This window comes from Papaver somniferum, chromosome 7, assembly GCF_003573695.1.
Source record: "Papaver somniferum cultivar HN1 chromosome 7, ASM357369v1, whole genome shotgun sequence".
Lineage (NCBI taxonomy): Eukaryota > Viridiplantae > Streptophyta > Magnoliopsida > Ranunculales > Papaveraceae > Papaver > Papaver somniferum.
In genome coordinates, this window is record NC_039364.1 from 24,992,369 (window position 1) to 25,003,522 (window position 11,154).

At 37.1% G+C, this 11,154-nt stretch overlaps 1 long non-coding RNA gene across 1 annotated transcript; it reads left to right on the plus strand.

The window, feature by feature from the left end:
• Positions 1-8,938: 8,938 nt before the first annotated feature.
• LOC113293225 lies at positions 8,939-9,774 on the plus strand. Its single transcript, XR_003332144.1, has 3 exons — positions 8,939-9,067; positions 9,167-9,236; positions 9,509-9,774. It is a non-coding gene; the product is annotated as an uncharacterized LOC113293225 (long non-coding RNA).
• The last annotated feature ends 1,380 nt before the right edge of the window (positions 9,775-11,154 follow it).

Genomic DNA, 11,154 nt, shown 5'->3' on the forward strand with positions numbered 1-11,154 from the left:
AGTCTAGGTCTTCTCCCTCACGCAAAAGTGTGTTGACCCAAAGGACCATGCCTTTTAGCCAATTCTATGGTATTTAAGTTTAAAATTCTTTATATTTTAGTCTATGTGGGACTAATGTTTTAACTATTCACATGAAAAAACAATTGGTGGGCAATAGGTCTAGGGATCAAATCATAGTCCATGCTTATTCGGTTTTAAAACAAAAACCCGTTTTTTCCAACAATCCCCCACATGAATGATAAAACATGTCGACAAAAAATACGAGAAAACAAAATACATCAAAATAGGCTAAGGTGTCCCAGAGATTGAACCTTAACTTAGTGAGAGGTTACCGGAAATGCTTGTTGAAACGGTGAACACAATGTCTTGAACCGCCAACAGTGAATGCAATTCAGAAATAAAAACCACGCTTGATGGATCGAAGAAAAGCTGCCAAGCTCTTGCCGTTGTACCCGTTTTGGCCGTGGGCTAAATCCCGGACTTAATGAATGTCTCTAGAGAATCAGCTCAAATTCTCATAGGAAGCGGCCCCACTTCCAACATCCACATAGGTGAGTCCATTAAGAGTGTCCTTCCACAACCCGCTTTAAGCAAAGCCATGATACTTATTAAGATATTTACAGATCATCCTAAATCATGCAGGTATCACTATCACACAGTTACACCATAGGGAGGGACTAAGATAATGTTGTTCCGACATCACCAAAAATTAGTTTTCTCATCGAACCTTGATCTTGGAGCTCCCTTCACAAGGTTGATTATCCTTCATGGCGATTTATTTTATGAGCTTAAGTCCCATCCCCCTCGATGTGGATCTAAATACCTCTCTAGATAATCCTTTCGTCAAAGGATCTGTAATATTCTCTTTAGATCTCACAAAGTCTATAGAGATGATACCAGTAGAGAGTAGTTGTTTCACTGTCTTGTGTCTTCTTTGTAGATGTATAGACTTTCCGTTGTATACACTATTCTTTGCGCACCCAATAGCAGCTTGACTGTCACAGTGGATTGCGATCGAAGACACGGGCTTCGGCCAGAGTGGAATTCCACTCGGAAAACCTCGTATCCATTCAGCTTCCTCTACAGCTTTCTCCAAGGCTATAAACTCAGAATCCATGGTCGATCGAGCTATACATGTCTGTTTGGAAGACTTCCATGACACAGACGCACCTCCAAGTGTGAAGATGTACCCACTAGTGGATTTGCACTCATCTGAGTCTGATATCCAGTTAGCATCACAATACCCTTCTAGCACAACAAGATACTTCCCAAAACTTAAGCAATAGTTTGAAGTTCCTCTCAGGTACCGAAGAACTCTGTAGAGAGCATTCCAGTGATCCTGCCCAGGGTTGCAAGTGTACCTGCTTAATCTACTCGCAGTGTAGGCAATGTCAGGTCTACTGCAGTTCATCAAATACATAAGACTGCCAATAATGCGAGAATACTCAAGTTGAGAAATTCCCTCACCCTTGTTCTTTTTCAAGTTACAATTGGGATCATAAGGAGTAGATACAGGTTTACCATTTTCATGATTAAATCTCTGAAGTACAGTTTCAGCATAATGAGATTGACTAAGACTATATCCATCAAACGTCTTTCTGATTTTCATCCCTAAGATTACATCTGCAGGGCCTAAGTCTTTCATGTCAAAATTTTCGTTAAGCATGCTTTTAGTGGTATTAATAATATCGAGGTTACTGCCTAATATGAGCATATCATCAACATACAGGCACCCAATAACATGAAAATCATCCACAGATTTAATGTAAACACATTTATCAGATTCATTAACCTTGAAGCCATTAGATATCATTACATGATCAAATTTTTCATGCCACTGTTTAGGTGCTTGTTTTAAACCATACAGAGATTTGTTTAATTTGCATACTTTGTCTTCAAAACCTTTCACAACAAAATCTTCAGGTTGGTCCATATAAATTTCTTCATTCAATTCACCATATAAAAATGTAGTTTTAACATCCATCTGATGTATATGCAAATCAGAAATAGAAGCAACGGCAATCAGCATCCTAATAAAAGTGATTCTTGTGACCGGTGAATAGGTATCAAATAAATTTAATCCTTCCTGTTGTTTATAGCCGTTAGCTACCAACCTAGTTTTGTGTTTTTCTATAGTTCCATCTGTTTTAAGCTTCCTTTTGAAGACCCGCTTGCAACCTATGGTTTTACTACCAGAAGGTAAGTCTACAAGCTCCCAAGTTTCGTTTTGTTGAATGGAATCCCACTCATTAATCGAAGCTTCTTCCCAGAAGGGAGCTTCCGGAGAAGTCATAGCTTCCTTATAGGTTAGGGGTTCAGACTCTACAATAAGAGTCACAAAATCTGGACCAAAACTTTTCTCGGTTCTGACCCTCTTACTTCTTCTAGGTTCGGTCTCAAAATCTAGAAACGGGGACTGACTAGCCGAAGGAACATCTGAGAGGTCACCGTGGACCCTTTTGCGAGGTCCAGACCCTAAAGGAAAAATGTGTTCAAAAAACACTGCATCTCTAGATTCCATTATGGTGTTCTACCAATGACCATGAACCTATAAGCACTAGTATGCTCACGATAGCATAGGAAAACACAATCCACAGTTTTAGGTCCTATTTTGGTTTTCTTGGAGCGAGGAATGGCCACCTTGGCCAAACACCCCCACACTTTAAAGAATGCATAGGAAGGTTGTCTACCTCTCCATAACTCATATGGAGTTTTGTCAGATTTCTTAAATGGAACTCGGTTCAAGATATAGCAAGCAGAGATAATTTCTTCCCCCCACAAGTTCGTAGGTAGCCCTGAACTAGCTAACATAGCGTTCACCATATCTATGAGTGTTCGGTTTTTCCTTTCAGCTACTCCATTCGACTCAGGTGAAGAAGGCGCAGTAGTTTCATGAATGATATTATTAAGTTTGCAAAATTCTCTTATAGGTATCACATACTCACCGCCTCGGTCTGACCTAAGAGTTTTAATTGTAACACCTCTTTTATTTTCTACTTCAAGTTTATATAATTTGAAAGCGTCTAAGACTTCATCTTTACTTCTAAGAAGATAAACCTGACAGTATCGTGAGTAATCATCTATAAAAGTGATGTACCATTTTTTACCACCTCTAGTTGGTGTTGATTTCAAATCTCCTAAATCCGAGTGGATTAGTTCTGGGGGAGTTGTACTACATTCAACCTTTTTGTTAAAGGGTTTTCTTGCATATTTAGATTCAACACAAATTTCACATTTATGACCTCTGTCAATGTTTATTTTAGGAATGCAGCCTAAATTAGCAAGTCTTTCAATAGATTTGAAATTAACATGTCCTAGTCTATCATGCCATACATGTGAGGAGTCACAAACATAAGCAGAAGAATATGCATTAACATTCAAGTTCAAAGAAAGTACACTAAGCTTAATCATGTTTTCAGTCACATAACCTTTTCCTACGAAGTCACCACCCTTAGAGATTACAACTTTGTTAGACTCAGCTACAAATTTAAAACCTTTCCCAAGTAAGAGCGGCTGAATTGGTGAAAATGCCACTCTTGGAATTGAGTTTCCAAAAGTGACACCCTAACCCCAAACCTACCAAAAATGCCACTATATGACATTTATGCCCCTGATAGTAGGGACCTTTAGTTGTTTAATATTATTTCCAACTTTCAAAACTTAAAATAAGTGTTCATTTGTGTCGTTTTCAGTGCAAGGGTCCTGAAAAAAGGGTTAGGACCCTTTACCGGACCATAACATAAATAAAAAAAATCTTATTATTTGAATTGAAAATTTAGAAATAATTTTTTTAATGGTATTTAAGTATTATGGGTCCTTTAAAGAGGGTCTGGACTCCGAACTACACCTTTTTGGATCACACTCTAGTATTATAATAGAAATAAAAATATTAAAATAAGATAATTTTTGTTAATATTTTATTGTTATGGTCCAGGACCCGTTACTGGACCCTTTACTGGACCTTGGGGTTAATAATAAAATAATCTTGTTAATGGAATTAAATAAGACTTCATGGGTCCGGACCCTCGGCATGTAGGCCTGGACCATGTCGCTTCAGACTAAGGACCTTTTTAACTTGACCACGTAGGTGCCATGCAGGTGACAGGTAGGATGAAGGAAGTGGGAACCTTTTTACCAGGGTCTGAACCTTTTCCTTCTATATCGGGACCCTACGCTAAGGACCTTTCTCAACTCGCCCACCTAAGCACCCCCGTTGTCAGATTTGTTTTATTTAAATAATTCTTTTAAGGATAATATTATAAAAGCTTTCTGTCATTGGTCAATATAAGCGGTGCTTTTCAATTGGTTAACTTGGGCGACAACTTTCTATTGGTTAATTTGTGCGACACGTTTTAATAATTCTTTACCCTCATTTGCTCATTGTTCTTCTTCCTGCTCTTTCATCTTCTTGAGGTTCTACTGCTCTGTCAGGGACACCTCTTCTTATTATTCTATTTTTGTTCTTCTTCTTTCACCATCTTATATATTTCTTGTCCTTTTTATCGTGTTCATATCATGGCAGCTGCTACACCATGAAAGCTAGGGTTTTATATTTTACTAAGCATCCAACTGAGATAGAGAAGGAAGGAGGTATATACGGTGTTCAATATGTGAGCTTAACTTCTAGCTCTTTTTTGATATTAATTTTTGTTTAATTTCAATTACAAACTCAAAGTTAGGGTTTTTAAATATGTACATTGGGGATTTAAATCCATGTTTATTTATATAGTTTATAGTGAAATAAGATATGGGTTATCTTTAATTTTGTGGTTTGGTTACTTAATTTATGTAGGGTTTATGATACAGGATGATCTTAATTTTGGCCTCTGTTTATTTAGGATGTATTAACTGCAACTAATTTTTTTTATGGTTAGGTTACAGGAAAATAGTTGGTTGAAATAGGCATGCGATCTAGCAGATCATCAATATTTGTAATCAAGGGTTAAGTTGTGTGATTTCAATGTTCATTTAGGAATTGATTGGTAATTCACTTTTTTCTTAAGTAGTTTATATTGTATATAACTTATAGTATGTTTTGTGAAATGCAGTTGCTTTTAGAACCCTAAATTGTCGTCACCATAATGATAAGCAAAGATGTTCTCATCCACTAAAATGGTGAATGGGTGCACAAAGAAGGTAATGATGACTACAAAGGTATGACACATCTTGCGGGGGTACCTGATAAGTACACTTTTGAGGATGTGAAGAAGAGAGCAATGGATGTTTTAGATTTCGTGCACAAACCTTGTTTTGATGTTTATGGCCTCATAGATGTCCCCAGAACTTCATTTAAGCAAAGGATTAAGATTGTTAGTGAAGAAATGTTGATTTTTTTATGTTGGCCAGACATGTGGAGTCCCAAGCTTTTACACAATCAAATATGGAGAAGAAGTAAAAGTAGATATTCCTCCCGTAACTCCCAAAACAACTACTGGAGATTACAGCGGATCCAAGATGCTTCCCCACACTCCCTTGACCCCTCTTAACAATCTCACGTCGAGTTCCAGTGAGGATTATCAGTCCAAGAATAAAACCATCAAGGGAGATGGTGGTGTTAAAGGTACGTTTATTTGTCCCTCTTATTATTGTACTTTTGTATTATGTTTTTCCTGACCAAATAGTCACACTAATGTTGAATGTTTTATTTTTTCAACGAGTACTAGTGGTCCAAAGGCTAGGAGATGTCTTGAACCAGTAATGACTCCATCAGCCAAGAAACTCCTTTTTCTTCATGATGCGCCAACAACTCCAGCGCCGGTTCTGGATATTCCTAAACCCCCAAAGGATATGAAGTACAATGATCTACGTGTGGGTAACACTTTCAAAAGCAAGGGGGAGATGAAACTTATACTGGCAATAGCCAAAGTAGAAATAAATTTTGAGTACATAACTTTTAAATCCGACAGCCAGAGGTTTATTGCCAAATGCAAAGACAAGACATGCGAGTGGCGTCTGCGAGCAGTTCCCTTAGACAACAAAATTGAATCCTAGTTTCAGATTGATGGCAGATAATTTTAAACCCTAAATCATACCTTTTTTTCTTCTTCTGGTTTTGAAGTTGGGGTTATATCTTTCTATCCTGCACTCTCTTCGCTCTCCGTTTATCCAAATCTTCTTCCCTAATCTCTTCTTTCAAATACCTAGTTTCTATCCGTATTTATTAATTCTTCATAGATGGCGAATTGGGTATGTAAAAATATAGGGTTTTTCTGGTTTTTCAGTTATGGGGTATTGGTGTTTTGCTGTGAATCATCCATTGTTTGTCCTGTATATCAATAAAAGATTCAATCTTGTAGCGGATTGAATCTGAGAAGAAACTGAGAGAAAAGTAAGATAAAATGAGGCAAGGGTTTGAGAGGGTTAGGGATGAAATCAATGAAATTCAATCTTGCAGCGGATTGAATCTTCTGAAACTGAGAGAGAACTGAAGAAGAAGAATGGAAGAGTTGGAGAGGGAGATGAAAGGAGGGAACTGAAAATGACGGTAATAACAATAGTACGGAAATAACGAGAGATTTGTCTCGGTGACATATATGCTGAGGTGGTAGCTGACTCATTCGAAATTTTTGCTGAGGTGGTAGCTGACTCAGTCAAGAGGGTGTGGACCTTTTCTAAGCAAGGGTATAAAAGTCCATAAAACCCCAAAAGAGTATTATCTGTATATTTCATTTAAGGTGGCAGTTTTGGAAGCTTGTTTCCAGAGGGGGCCATTTTTACACATTAAAGTAAGCGGCGGTAAGATGGTTTCTGAGATAAGATTCTTGCATATTTCCGGGACGTGATACACGTCATTCAATGCGACAGTTTTTCCTGAAGTGAGCTTCAATTCAACCTTGCATTTTCCCACCACTTTAGCGGTGGAGAGTTTGCCATAAACAATTTCTCATCGTCTCCTACTTTGTTATAGGAGGAGAAAGCATTTCTGAACTTGCAGACATGCCTGGTGGCTCCAGAATCTAACCACCAGTCTCTCACATTGGTCTCATTAGAGACAAGGTTGACTTCAGACACCATGCCAGTAAAATATCTAGACTCATCTACTATGTTTGCCTTATTTTTCTGTTTTGGATCATTTTTGGTCTTTTTAGGTGCCCTACAGTCTTTGGCCATATGACCAGTTTTTCCACAATTATAACAGTCGCCTTTGATGGTGTTTTTGGAGACACCAGCCCTAGGCTTAAGTTTGTTACCTTTGGAGTTTCGACATTTGTTATGTTTGTTACCATTTTTGCTGGATTCTCCATGTTTTTTCTTTGACGCAGTATGATCGTCCAGAACATGAGCTTTGTTGGACATGTCTTTGCTCAGCATCAGGCTCTTGTCCTTGCAGCACAGAAGTTCCTCAACCTGGATCTTTTTCCCCAGCTCCACCATGGTAATTTCGTGATTCTTGTGTCGCAACCTCCTCTTATACTCGTTCTATGAGGGTGGAAGCTTTTCAATCACTGCAGATACTTGTAGAGCTTCATCAATATGCATGCCTTCAGCAAGAATTTCGTTGATGAGTAGCTGGAGTTCGACGAATTGTTCTACTACAGGCTTTTCATCAGTCATCTTATATTCCAGGAGCCTAGCCACCAAGAACTTCTTGCTTCCAGCAGGCTCAACAATATATTTTTCTTCAAGGGATTCCCATAAATCAAAAGCAGTAAAATTTTCTTTTGCATTATAAAAGTCGTACAAGGAGTCATCCAGACAGTTAAGAATATGTTTTTTGCACATGTAATTCTTCCTAGTCCATCTATCCAGTCTATCTTGAAAACCACGGTCATGAAGCCTTCTCGAGGGTCTTTTTAAGGCAAATTCATCTAACCTTTGGTCTTTTAAGAAGAATAATATTTTGGACTGCCATTGTTTAAAGTCTTTTCCACTAAACTTTGGGGGTTTGTCTACAGTACTCTTTCCCATTTTGTTACAGCAAAAAATATAGTAATGAAGGATATTGCCTTTAGATTGTTGGAGAAAATGTAACAACAATCGTAATAATTGAGAAGAAAATACTTAGCTCAAACCGACGCTTGACTGATGTTGTTGCAGATGCATAGGTAATGGTAGCAGGAACTAGTAGAGGCACGTATGAGATACGCTGACCTAAAGACAATATCGCCTGCTACTCCTCTGAAATGATATAGCAGTTGGCGAGTCACCTCCAGGATACAACTACTGATAGTACCCCTCAATATAGCATACAAAGAAGGTACTCTAAGAACTTGGCAGAGATTTATGAAGAAGTTGAAATAGTTACAGAGAAAATAAAACAGTAGCAGAGAAGAATAAGAGAGGAAGAAGCTACTTCTCCTCTATTGTATTTAATGAGATGAAAACTACTCTCTTATATAGTATTTTGTGAGGTTACAAAACAAGAGAAAAAGCCATGCAAGAAACCATGCGTATGACAAAAATACTGGTAATGTTTGTTTAAAAACAGTGCAAGACCAGATCAGAGAGTTGTTTTTGCCAGACATAGATCAGAGTGTTGCTTTGTCAGAAATCAACTTTTACTTTAGGCAGGAAAACAGCTTTGTCAGATTAGCTTTTGTCTGTGAACCCACACCCACACCCGACCGAACCGACAGCGGCGTGCGTGCTTCGAAGCGAAGCACTGCACGTACGGGAAAGACAACCTTTTCCTAGTCTAGGTCTTCTCCCTCACTCAAAAGTGTGTTGACCCAAAGGGCCATGTCCTTTAGCCAATTCTATGGTATTTAAGTTTAAGATTCTTTAGATTTTAGTCCATATGGGACTAATGTTTTAACTATTCGCAAGAGAAAAATAATTGGTGGGCAATAGGTCTAGGGATCAAATCATAGTCCATGCTTATTCGGTTTTAAAACAAAAACCCGTTTTCTCTAACAGTTAATTAGGTTTTTTTTTTTTTTTTTTTTTTTTTTTTTATGATCTTAAGAAGGGGTTTTGTGTTTGTGTTGTAGGCATTCGTCGATTGAAGGAAAGCTTGGGTTTTGGATACAGTGGATTGCGAACAGACTCAATTTAGGGTTTAATCGATTGAAGGAAAGTATTGGGTATTTGATACAGTGGGTTGCAACAGATTCAATTTGGGGTTTAGGTATTGTTTTAGTTTCAAATTTTATTCAGCATCTGTGATTGATTGATGAAACAGATATAAACCCTATCCCTTTTTCTTTTCTTTTTTTAATTTTGCAAGTACGATTTTTGTCCAAGATAAGTTACGGAGAAACCCTAATAGCCATTCAAGAAAAGATTTCACAACCCAGGTGATTTTTGTATTCAACTTACTGATTTTACTCTTATTCTAATTACTGATATATCATAAACCCATATCTTTTAACTTTCAAAATTATTGTGCTGATTCAGTATTGGGTTTTCTTCAACATTTGGATTTTTCTTAAAATAAATTTATTTATCAGATTGATTATAGATTGTACAAACTCAATGTATGCTGTGTTTCTTCTCTTTCAGTATTTTTTTGTCTGTTCACTACTTTTGTTTCATTAGCTCTCTATGTTGAACCTTCCATTTATTGCAGAAGAATACACTTCAGGTAGAAAGCAATATGCAAATCGGCTCAATCAATGCATCATCTGCCGCAACTGAGCACGAAATGTAATACAGTGAAATTTTAAATTTGGTTCTCAACTCTAAATATGTATTTTCTGACATAACATCTAATGAGTGCACTGCCTCATGATTGATATTCTTCAGATGACAGTTTTGAAGATGAAAATTTATTTGCCATGTGAAGTGTCATTTACACTAAACCTTTACCAAGGTGGATATTTAATCAGAAAACTTACGGAGGTTTGCTTATTACATCTTTAGGTCTTGAACTTTACTACACAAAATTGAAAGGGAAAGGAACTAGATTGTAGTTGTAAACTTAAGTCTTGATTTTTTGTACATGATTTGATGTTGTTCTAACATCTGTAAATACGTGGATTTCATGACTTTAAGATTCAGCTCAGGATTCCAGAAAATCGTCGCGATCATGCTCATTTAATGGATTACTAATCTCTTCTTTAATTTACTAATCTCTTATCTGGTTTGATCTTTTAGGTGAGAAGGGGATAATAACTTAGGTCTTGATAATGGATAGGATACCTGAATTAAATTTTATTTCTCCACTACCAACTCCTTTCTTCTCCTTATCAGGTATGAATTCTATTTCTCTCTGTTCTGCTTGCTTTTGATTTTCTTTTGTGTGTATGATGATATGTTGCCTCTGATATTGTCGTGAAATCAGAAGATTAGGACATGATTTAGAGTCCATGAGGTTACTACCTGCTCCAGTAGTTGCAAATCCATTATCATTTAGTTGTTCTTTGAAGTGATCAGCTACTTAATTACATTCTCTGTTCTTCTTGCTTTTGATTTTCTTTTGTGTGTATGATGATATGTTGCCTCTGATATTGTCGTGATATCAGAAGATTAGGACATGATTTAGAGTCCGTGAGGTTACTACCTGCTCCAGTAGCTGCAAATCCATTATCATTTAGTTGTTCTTTGAAGTGATCAGCTACTTAATTGCATTCATTGGAAAACATGTTAGAATGAGTTGAGTTAACGTTTCCACTTAATAATATTTGATTGCAGGTTTTCTTTTTCCCGAGTTTAACATATGTAGGACTCATGTAGTTTGTCCGTGTATACTGCTGCATTGTCAGGGATGTACCCATGGATTTGAATAGATTTTAAGTTTGTGTATATAGAATGCACACATTGTCAGGGATGCACCCTTGAGTTTTACTGGACTTCTCTTTCTCCAGCAATACAGATACCTCTACTAATTACTTATTACATGATTTTTGTTTCTTTTATATTTTCGAATTTCGTGTAACTAGCAGCTTTTTCAATTGACTATTATAGGTTTTGTATTTGGTGAGCTATGCGTACACTGGAGCTATGAGTCCTACATACTGTGTTTGTTGATTAAATCAATCGCAAGTACGTAACGTCTATCTTATTATTTATTTTTGAAGCAAATTTAGTTGAATTTTCCATTAGGTAAAACATTTTTGTACATTGATTCAGGTATACCTCTATTCTAACTCCTATTTTAGTTTTTAAGCTCAGAGTTGCAAGAAGTTTCGATTTTTTCCTTCCGAAAATCCTAGGTTTCCAGCCGCCAGGTACAATCACGGTTAGGAACCCATGAACACCCGGCCGTAATACTGT